We start from the raw sequence: 11,576 nt of genomic DNA on the forward strand, positions 1-11,576 counted from the left end.
GCACGGCCATCCCGTTCGCCAGGTGGGGCGTCGACATAGTCGGCCCGTTCACCCGGGTGGCCGGTAGGAAAAGGTTCATCATTGTAGCGATCGACTACTTCTCGAAATGGGTTGAGGCAGAATCCCTGGCGACCATCACGTCGTAGCAGTGCGCCAGGTTCCTGTGGCGCAATGTGATCTCCCGTTTCGGGGTTCCCGTGCAGCTGGTCACGGACAACGGAAAGCAATTCGAGGGAAGTTACTTCGCAAACTTCCTCGCAATGATTGGAACAAAGGCAGTAAAGTCATCTGTCGCCTACCCTCAAGGTAACGGTCAAGTCGAGAACGCTAACCGGACTATCCTAGAAGGCCTTAAGAAGAAGTTGTACTCAGCGGGTCGAAGTTGGGCGGACGAGCTGCCATACATACTCTGGGCTTACAGGACGACCCCCCGTGAAGCAACGAAAGAGACCCCCTTCGCCCTGGTCTACGGCGCGGAGGCCAGGTTACCGGTCGAAGCCTGGGTACCGATCGCTCGAGAGAAAGAGTTCGACCCGGATAACAATGATGAGATGATGGCAGTAGAGCTAGACACCGTCGACGAGAGGCGGGAACAGGTCGCAAAAAGGATAATCGAATACCAGAAGAAGGCGAAGGCGTACCACGATGCCCGAGTCCGTCCGAGATACTTCCAAGTGGGCGACTTCGTCCTAAGGAAGAGAGAAGCCAGTCGCCCGATGGAGGGGGGGAAGCTGTCCCAGAGCTGGGAAGGCCCTTACGTGGTGTCGGCGGTCATTCGCCCGGGAACCTACAAGCTGCAGACGACGACCGGGAAAACCGTGGACAGAGTGTGGAATTCAGAGAACCTCACGCTCTTTCATCATTAGCCAAGTTCCCCGACCCTCCCATGTTTTTCCCTAAGCCATGTAATGTTTTCCCTTAGATCATGTAATCTCGTCCTAGCCGGATAACGTTGTACCGGAAGGATAACCTTTCCATGAAATGAAGCGTTTTTACTTATATTTTGAGAAGTACGTGTCGAACGATGCCCAACGAAAGTGTCCATAAAGCCCGGGTCCGTCCCGGCAAGGCCGTTAGGCCATCAAGCCCTACGAGGGTAGGCGAAGCCCGGGTCCGTCCCGGCAAGGTCGTTAGGCCATCAAGCCCTACGAGGGTAGGCGAAGCCCGGGTCCGTCCCGGCAAGGTCGTTAGGCCATCAAGCCCTATGAGGGTAGGCGAAGCCCGGGTCCGTCCCGACCGGATTCGTTCCGGTCTCGTCGAGTTGGTGGTACACTCGAAAGTGGCCATCGACGCTTGGCCGCGAGCCCGGATCCGTTCCGGTCTCGTCGAGTTGGTGGTACACTCGAAAGTGGCCGTCGACATTTGGCCGCGAGCCCGGATCCGTTCCGGTCTCGTGGAGTTGGCGGTACACTCGAAAGTGGCCGTCGACGTTTGACCGCGAGCCCGGATCCGTTCCGGTCTCGTGGAGTTGGCGGTACACTCGAAAGTGGCCGTCGACGTTTGACAGCGAGACCGGATCCGTCCCGGTCTCGTGGAGTTGGCGGTACACTCGAAAGTGGCCGTCGACGTTTGACAGCGAGACCGGATCCGTCCCGGTCTCGTGGAGTTGGTGGTACACTCGAAAGTGGCCATTGACGCTTGGCTGCGAGCCCGGATCCGTTTCGGTCTCGTGGAGTTGGCAGTACACTCGAAAGTGGCCGTCGACGTTTGGCCGCGAGCCCGGATCCGTTCCTGTCTCGTGGAGTTGGCGGTACACTCGAAAGTGGCCGTCGACGTTTGACAGCGAGACCGGATCCATCCCGGTCTCGTGGAGTTGGCGGTACACTCGAAAGTGGCCGTCGACGCTTGGCCGCGAGCCCGGATCCGTTCCGGTCTCGTCGAGTTGGTGGTACACTCGAAAGTGGCCATTGACGCTTGGCAGTGAGACCGGATCCGTCCCGGTCTCGTCGAGTTGGTGGTACACTCGAAAGTGGCCATCGACGTTTGGCTGCGAGCCCGGATCCGTCTCGACCTCGTCAAGGCGGTGTTACACCCGAATGCGAGCCCGGGTCCGTCCCGGCCTCGTCAAGTTGGTGGTAAGCACTAGGGATAAAGGGGATACTAGAGACAACAGAAAAACAGTTTAAAAAGTTGTTGTTGACCCGACACAAAGGGGTCGGGCTCCCTGGAAGTTGGCCCGGCACAAATGCGGGGCCGGGCTCCCGCTCTAGTAGTCTAGGCTTCGGGAGGAGCCTGCGAGTACGGCTCGTTGGAAGAAGGCTGACCGGCGATTGGGGGACTGTCAAACGGCTCAGGGCCGGGATCGGGCACCTCGGCGGGCAGAACTCCTAAGACCAGGGCCAGGTCGTCGTCCTCGAGCGACTGGGCCAGAGCGTCCCGGTCCTCCTTTTGAGCCGGCGCTGGCCAGAGCTAAAGGCCCACTTGGCCAGGGTCCAAGCCAGCTCTTCGCCGACCGGGTTCTTCAGAAAGTGGCGGAAAAAAGCCTCGCCTTCGGCCCGGTCGCGACATACCCTGGCAGCAAGCTCCTCCGGGTTGTCCAGCAGTTTCTGGGCTTCCGTCGCCCGGTTCTCCGCCTTGGCCAGCCGATCGTTGGCAGATCGTAATTTCCGGCGCGCCTCCTTGGCCTCCTTCTCGTGGCATTCGGCGGCCTTCTGGATGGCTTCGGCATCTTCCGTCGCTTTTGCCCGACGGAACAGAGTCACCAGGGTGCGAGTCATCTGCAATGGAAAGGCTAGTAAGTTTTGGTGAACGGCCGGCGGGAGAAAATGAAGGGGGAATCGAGGCCCATACCTGCACGACGTCGGCCGCTCCCTGCTCCCCGATCTCATTTAACGTCTGCACCTTCCCGTCATCCCCAGCCGGGATAATGTCGATCAGTCGGTTGAGCTTGGCCGCGGGATGCTCCCCGCTCAGCAGGACATTAATGACAGGGGTCTCGGCGGAAGAGCTAGCCCGCCTGCTGCGCTTCAGAAGATGAACGTCCTCCGCATCGTCGTCCATCTCCCTCTCCTTTCCCTTCCGGGTGCTGGTCCGGATGACTTGCAAGTCCGGCTCGGAGTCGACAGGGTGGGTCGAGGTGACGCCGAGGGGAAGACCGGTAGGAACCGCCGAATCCGCCGAAGAGGGACCGACCGCAACATTCTTTTTGCCCCCAAGCACAATCTTAGGCCGGGGACCGGTCGCAGGTGCTGGTGCGGCGATGAAAGCCTTGTCGAAACCCATATCTGAAAAAGAAAGGCAAAAGGTTAGATGATCGGCCGATTGAGACCGGGCAAAAGAAACGTGCGCAAATAAGATGCGAAACCTCCGGGCATGGCCGAAGGATGAGGAGGCGGCCGGGCAATAGTGATCTGAATCCGCCTAGGCTCGTACTTTCCCGGAAGATCGTACCGGGGGGGCTCGAGGCGGGCCGCGTTAAACGCCTCGGGAGTCTTGTAGGTGTGGTAGTCGTAGAACTCAGACGAAATTTTTACAGCGGCACCGGCAAGCTCGGGGGTCTCGTTCGGAGTAACCTGCTCCAGGTAATGGCTAGGCCATTCCCGCGGGACCGGCAGGTCCCAGACGTACTTGACAGAGAACAACCTTTTCTTCCACCCGCGGTTGTTGTCCGGTAGATCGAGTATCTTGCACCGGTGCCCGTGCGATTGAGTTTGGAGGAACCCGGACCCGTACCGAGGAGCCAGCGGCCGTCCCGAGTAGATGTAGTCGAACAGCTCCATCGTGCAGTCGAGACCGTGCCGAGCGCAGACCTGCGGGAAGCACGCAATGATGCGATGGGCGTTTGGGGTGATCTGCCCGGGGAGGACCCCGTAGTGCTTGAGGAACATAAGCAGGAACGGGCTGAACGGGAAGGTCAACGGGGCCCTCAGAGAGTCGAAGTGGAGCCCGAGCCACCTCCCTGTGGTCCGATCGGCGATGTTACCAAGCGCCCGATCGACGTTGATGACGACCTTCCCGCCCGTTAAGGCGTTGATCTCCTTCGCGTCGGCCCGGCTGAGGTTGCTCATTTGCCGCCGGACGGATTCGCTGTTCAGAAAAACCAACTTTCGACCGGAGGTGGACGCAGCGGGGGCAGAGATTGGCGCTGGGGCCGGTTCTCGGAGATTTTCGGCAAGGCGATCGCGTGAAGAAGGAGATAGGTCGGGGCATAGCGCTCCGACGATTGCTCAGGGGGACTTCCCCGAGCCGGTTGCGGTGCTAAAGATCACCCGCGGCGACTTCCCCGGGCGTGACGACCCGGCCGCGGGAGGGCTTAACACTTGGACCTCGCTGGATCCGCTCCCGTCGCCATCCTCGCCGGGGCCTCCGGATAAGAAGCCGCTCCGCCCTTCGGACCCGCTCGGGAGGTCTTGACCAGTTGGGGCGCTCGGAGAACGGGGCGCGGTATAGCGATCGATGAATTCGCCCGTGCTGGTGGTCCCTCGTGAAGAGCCGGTCGCTGTGTCAGATTCGTCCCCGGCCGCGTAGTCCCGACCGGACATGTTCTGAATATCCGAGCTAGACATCTTCTCCTTTAAAGAGAAAATGAGGGGGGGTGTTTCAATGTGGGATCCCGGTTCAGGTCCTAACCTACGCCTAGGCCGGAGTTATTGAACTACGAGTATAGCTGCAGAGAGGGAGAGGCTTACCGATCAGAAGGCTTGTGGGTAGTGACCGCTTGCAGTTCCGAATACAGAAGCAGAGACGACCGGGAGGCTTTGGAGTTCGTCGAGGAAGCGAAAAAGCTCACAATGGGCCCCTAAGCCCCTTTTTATAGAAGCAAGAAAAGGCGGGAAAAGAGAAGCTTCTGCAGCACGCCAGACCCAGATCCCAAGACCATCAGATGGCCGACACGTGGCAGGCTGCACCCCACGCGCGTCTCCACCTCAGCCTACTCCGTGGGACCCGTCCATCCAGTGCCCCCAGAAGAGGAGAAGGCAGCCCGCACCCCTCCTTCAGGCGTCGTCGGGCTCCGGGCTGGGGGGACTATATGATGGGAAATATACACCGGCCATACGGGTCGACCTTCTGACCCGGCCGTCCTGCCCGGTCGTGTACGCAAACGGGCACTTGCCCGTTTGCCCGATCAGTCCCTTAGCAGGGGCGCCTCCGGAAGGCCCCCGAGCTCTCGACCGGAAACCGGGATGTATAGCCGTCCGGGATATGAGCCTGACAGCAGCAGAAGCCTCGCACCACGTGTACGGTCGCATGCCTGCCTCCCCTCCACCCGGTGTATGCGCGCCACGTGTCCGACATGCCGGGGGACCGGGCGCAGCTCCCTAGGACCCTTATAAATACTGCATTAAATGCTAGAGAGAAGGACTTTTGGATTAGGTGACTTACTAGATTAGAGAGGATCCCGGTCATCATATACGATCGGTCTGTCTGTAACTCTATTGTAACCTACACGTATCAATACACATCGATTTTATCCACATCAAATGTAAAATATTTTCAGAACATAGACCACACAAAGGGCATGCTAAGGGAACTTCTACCCTCCTATTATATAAATTTGTAGTGGTGGGAAGCATTTCCCTCACTGCTCTCCACAAGAAAACCTTCCACTTAAGGGGGGCCTTTAGATTCCAAATCTTATTCCAAGATGTGAAGCCATTGGGGGGTATATTAATGGTCCCCATTAAATAACGGTAAGCACTTTAACTGTATAAACTCCCTTCAGGTCTCCATGCCAATACCACATATCATCATAGGCAGGACTTATTGGTATTGTAGTAATCCGATCAACATCCCGAGGCGAAAATAGCTCATTAAGCAAAGGGACGTCCCAGGTAGAGGATGTTGGATCTATTAATCTAGAAACTTTAACCTCCCCCAAATGAGGGGGCTTATTTGACGCAATTTTAGGATTAGAGTCCCCTATTAACCACGGATCACCCCATACCAACGTGGATTCGCCATTCCCAATCCTACGCCTTATGTTGCTAGTGATCAGGCCATGAGCAGCCATAATACTCCTCCAACAAAAACTTGGATTATTTCCAACTGAGGCACTCAAAAAATCAGAATTTGGGTAATACCTGGCTTTGTATACCCTTGCAACCAAAGATTGGGGACTAGTCAGAAGCCTCCACCCCTGTTTGCCTAGCATTGCCACATTAAAAGCCCTCAAGTCCTTAAAACCCATCCCACCATATTTCTTTGGTATACTCAGCCTATCCCAAGCAAGCCAATGAATTCCTCCCCCATCCCTCCCATTGCGCCACCAGAACCTATTCATAACACGCTCCAGATTCTTACACAACGAGTCAGGTAACAGGAACACACTCATAGTAAATGTTGGCATTGCCTGAGCCACAGATTTTAGTAAAATCTCCTTCCCTGCCCGTGACAAAAGCTTCTTATTCCAGGAGCCTATCCTCTGCCTGACCTTATCCTCCACATACGCAAACACTGCACGTTTATTCCTCCCCACAAAAGCCAGCAAGCCCAGGTACTTTCCAAAATTCACTACTTGCTGGACCCCAAATGCCGCAGCCACCGAATCTCTATCTGCCAGCTGAGTGTTCCTGCTAAAACAAATGCTAGATTTATGATAGTTAATGGTCTGACCAGAGAGCTCCTCATAAGATGTAAGACACCGTCTGATCGCATGCGCCTCATTAACATTTGCCTTAAAAAATAGAAGACTATCATCCGCAAAAAAGAGATGTGAGAGTGCAGGAGCCCCTCTCGCCACCCTTAAACCATGAACAACACCCTTATCATGAGCCTGCTGCAATAACAATGATAACCCCTCTGCACAAATAATGAACAAATATGGGGATAAAGGATCCCCCTGGCGAAGCCCACGTGACGGGATTATCTGACCTCCAGACACACCATTAATCATAATATTATACGATACAGTAGTGACACATTCCATAATCAGGTTCACCCACCTCACCTGAAAACCCAAGGCCAACATCATCTTTCTCAAAAATGACCACTCCATCCTATCATAAGCCTTCGTCATATCCAACTTCAGGGCCCCCAACCCACCCTGCCTAACTGCTTTCTGTTCAAAAAATGGCCCACTTCAGCAGCAACCAATATATTATCTATTATCAACCTGCCAGGGATAAAAACACTTTGCAACAGAAATAACATCACTCAACAAAGGCTTCATACGATTAGCAATAACTTTTGCAATTACCTTGTACACAACATTACTCAGGGCAATCGGGCGCAGATCAGTTACCACCTCAGGGACTGCGTCTTTGGAATAAGCACAACATTCGACTCATTAAGGCCAACTGGCAAGGACCCCGTATTCAAACAATCCAGCACAAAATCAGTGACATCTGCCCCAACAATATCCCAGAATTTCTGATAAAAGTCTAGATTCATTCCATCCGGCCCCGGGTCCTTATTCGGAAACCTGGAAAACAAAGCATCCCTTACCTCCCCTGGATCATAAGGCCGATTCAACCAACCATTATGAGTTTGAGTGACACGAGTGGGAACAGAGGCAAAGAAATCCGCCCCATCATTCACAACCGGGTTAGCAGTGAAAATTTCATTAAAATAACTCATCACAACTGGCTTCATAGCATCACCATCTACCCACCCACCCAAATCATCTTTAAGGCGTAAAATAGTATTCTTATGTTTACGGGCAGAAGCATACCTGTGATAAAATCGTGTATTCGCATCCGCTCTACGGAGCCAGTGCTGCTTGGCTCTCTGCCTCCAGAAAACATCCTCTTACTTCTCAAGCCTTACCAGTTCAGCTTCCAGACGGTGGAAGTCAGCTAACGCTTGTGGGTTCATGCGACCCCGGCAATTCATCTGCTGTTTCTTGAGACTAGCGATCCGTTCCCCAAACTTATGGAAACGATCACCACCCCAACTCTGGAGCTTCATACCACACATCTGCAAACGGGTCTGCAAATCCTCCACACCACGCCCTCACGCCTCCTCGACCACCTCCCTACAACCCCCATCCAGCAACCAGGCCATCTCAAACCGAAAACGTCGAGGCCCAACTCGGTTCCCCATCCCTGCCCGAATGTCCAGGAATAGAGCCGAATGGTCCGATCTTCTCGTGAGAATATTATAGACCCTTGCACCCTCCACCACAGCCCGCCACTCATCACTTGCCACAACCCTGTCTAGTTTTTCCTCCACCCAAGCCTCCGTACGGTCCCCCTTCTCCCTGGTAAACTGATAGCCAATTATAGGGATCTGCACCAAACCACAATCCTCCAGTGCTTCCCCAAAACCCCTCAATAAAGGTTCTGGATGTCGAAATCGGCCCCTCTTCTCATACTGAAAGAGCAAGTCATTGAAATCCCCCAAGACCATCCAAGGCAGCGTAGAGCGAGACCTCAAATATCTTAACAGATTCCACGACTCCTCCCTACTACTACGATCTGGGAAACCATAAAAACCCGTCATCCTCCAAGGCGCAAAACCATCAATTCGTATTACTACATCAACGTGATTCCTGGAGTAACTTAGCAGATTAACTGTATTATTCGTTCTCCATAATAGGGCCAAACCACCACTCAATCCCCTATTATCCACATAGAATAAGCCTTGAAAACCCAGACTCACACGCACCCGCTCAGCATGTTCCCTACCAACCTTCGTTTTCATTAGAAAAATAAAATCGGGCTTCTTCCTGGACGCCATATCCACTATAATTCTAGGTTAAAATTCATATTCTTCCAAAAGGTTGAACCCAAACCCTAAGGGCCCCACACACCCCGACCCGACATAGCATTTGGGAGGATGTAAATCATGGAAACTCAACTAAACATGAACCACAGAGGCTAGACCTTTGCTCACTGCGCACAAGGAACCCCCTCACTTTGAGCTCCCACACTGCCGCTGGTGAGAAAAATTCATATTCTAATATTATAAAATAGTGTAATACAATTACTATTCTAATCTATACTTCTATACTATATATAAAAACAAAATCCTGAACTTTAACTTCCCGCCAAATTCCTAAAAAAATCTCTCTTTCTAATAAAAAAATATTGTTTTCTACTTTCCTATTCCTACTATAATTCTAGGTTAAAATTCCTATTCTAATATCATAAAATAGTGTAATACATTTCCTAATAGAATATATTATTTCCTACTTTCGTATTCGTACTATAATTCTACATTAAAATTCCTATTTGTAATACAATAGGACAATATATATATATATAAGTAAAATCCTCCCTCTAGCATTTTTCGGCCCAAACTTATTGTACTGGTCAAATTATTTTAGTATGGTAAACTAGGGAATAATTAATGATGGTAATAGAAATCCTTGAAGAATATATAGAATACAAGAATATTATATTTAATAATAATAATCTTACATATAATAAAGCTATATGGTTGGGAAATAATTAATGTTATAATTAATTACCAACATTATTATTATTACTAGCTATAAATATAAAATAGCCACAACATCTTTTACTATTAAAAAAAAAAACACAACATTTGAAAAATAAAATAGTTATTTTTTTTTCTCGCCCATAACAAAGGATTACATTTATTGAATTAATGAAGTTATTAAATGTTATGATATTAGGATTAAGGATTCCGATTCCCGATTAATAGAAAATATGAAATGATTCAATATTAGTTAAATCTCTGGCTTTACAATGAAAGTCTATTTGATATGCTTTTGTTATTTATGGTGGTTCTTGTGATTACAATATTAATTAAATTTTCGATGAAAGCCTGTTCAATATCTGAAACAGTGCAATTAATGCAAGTCTCTACATATAATTTTTCTCCATCTCAAATGCTTCAAAGAAATGGCAGAAGTGAGAAGGGATGACGAAAGCAAATGTTGCGGGCCGTGGATCAATTATTGGACTTCATAATTAAAAAAACAAAAATCATTTAAGCCATAAATAAAAATTTAAATATATATAAATGTATATATCGTATGAGTCTTTAATGTTTTTCTGGATGTCTAAACTTAGAATTTTTAAAAGAAAAAAAATACATTTAAATTATCTCCACAAAAAGTGGTCTTGGACTTATAAAATGACATTTGAGTTTATGGAATGCCATGTGCATAAAGAATATATTATATAATCATATAAAAAAAATGTGTTCAATTAGAGTTTAAATTTACTCATACAAAATTTGAAATTTGCTTTCTAAATGTAATTATCTTAGTTATTATTCGTATTGTGAAAATTATAATATAGATGAAATACAATTAAGAATAAATCAATGTAATTATGTAAATTCTCTCTATAAGTTTATTTGAATATGTACATAATTATAGATTATATTAATCATACAAAATTTTAATTATAATTTTGTATTCTATAAAAATAATAAATACTTGACCAATAGAAGCTCAAAAATATTATTATATTAAAAAATTTAAAATATTTTTATTTTTTCTATTTTTATTTATATTTATAATAACATAAATTTTTCCCCGTGCATCGGTGAATTACTAGTAATAATAATAATAATAATAATAATAATAATAATAATATTATTATTATTATTATTATTATTATTATTAATGGGTAATAATAATATCTAAAAGTAATAAAGTGTCAATAATAATAATAATAATAAGAATATTAACGTAAGAATTATAACATAGAATAAAACTTAAAAGTTAATATATATATATATATATATATATATATATATATATATATATATATATATTGTTCGGGTATAATAAAATTATATATAATTATGTGATGATGATCCAAACAACACTACATGCAAAAAAAAAAAAAAAAAAAAGGAGAAAGAAGACAAAGGGTCCCCTTTGTAAATGATGTGCAATCATTTTTATCCCACATCAAAAATGTTATGAAAGAAGAGCTCTTGAGGTCCTATAAGGGGAGCAATGTTCCTCTTACAAACATAATTGTTTGCCCATTAATGTGAGCAAATATTAAGAAGTCAAAAAATTCTTATTTAAGAAGTCTTAGCTTAATGACTTTTTATTGAAGTTTTTTTTTTTTTAATTTTATTATTTATTATTTATTATTAGAGGGATTTGGGAAAGATTAACCCAAAATGTCTATGTGTTGTTTTTGTTTTTAGTTGGAGTAAAATTGCTGAGTTATTAAATAATATTTTTTGTGTTTTGATTAAAGACAAAATATTAAAATGACGAATGTGTTAAAATATTGACAAATTTGTCAATAATCAAACAATGCCATTATCTAATAATTATTATGCAATTTAACAAATTAATTGTATAAATATAAAAGTTCGTTTGAAAAGTAAAAAAATAATTTCTGAAAAATGAGTTATTTTTCAGAAAATATTTTTCTTTTTAATTTTTGGTTGCACAGCAAAATTTATATTATTATTGTTATTATTATGTAATAATGTAATAATAAAATAAAATTATAATAATAATAATATCAATATTAATTAATAATATAATAATAATCAAAATATTTTTTTTTTTAAAAGACAAGGCGGAACCACAAGCCCCCCTTTGTAAATGATGTGGGATCATTTTGATCCCATATCGAAAATGTTTGGAAAGAGGAGCTTTGAGCGATGCTACTCTTCCAAACATAATTGCTTGCCCATCAATGTCGACAAGTATTGAGAAACCAAAAGACTTATTTATTGAGCAATTATTTGTACAA

The sequence above is a fragment of the Ipomoea nil genome, unplaced genomic scaffold (assembly GCF_001879475.1).
Source record: "Ipomoea nil cultivar Tokyo-kokei standard unplaced genomic scaffold, Asagao_1.1 scaffold1617, whole genome shotgun sequence".
In the NCBI taxonomy this organism is placed as follows: domain Eukaryota; kingdom Viridiplantae; phylum Streptophyta; class Magnoliopsida; order Solanales; family Convolvulaceae; genus Ipomoea; species Ipomoea nil.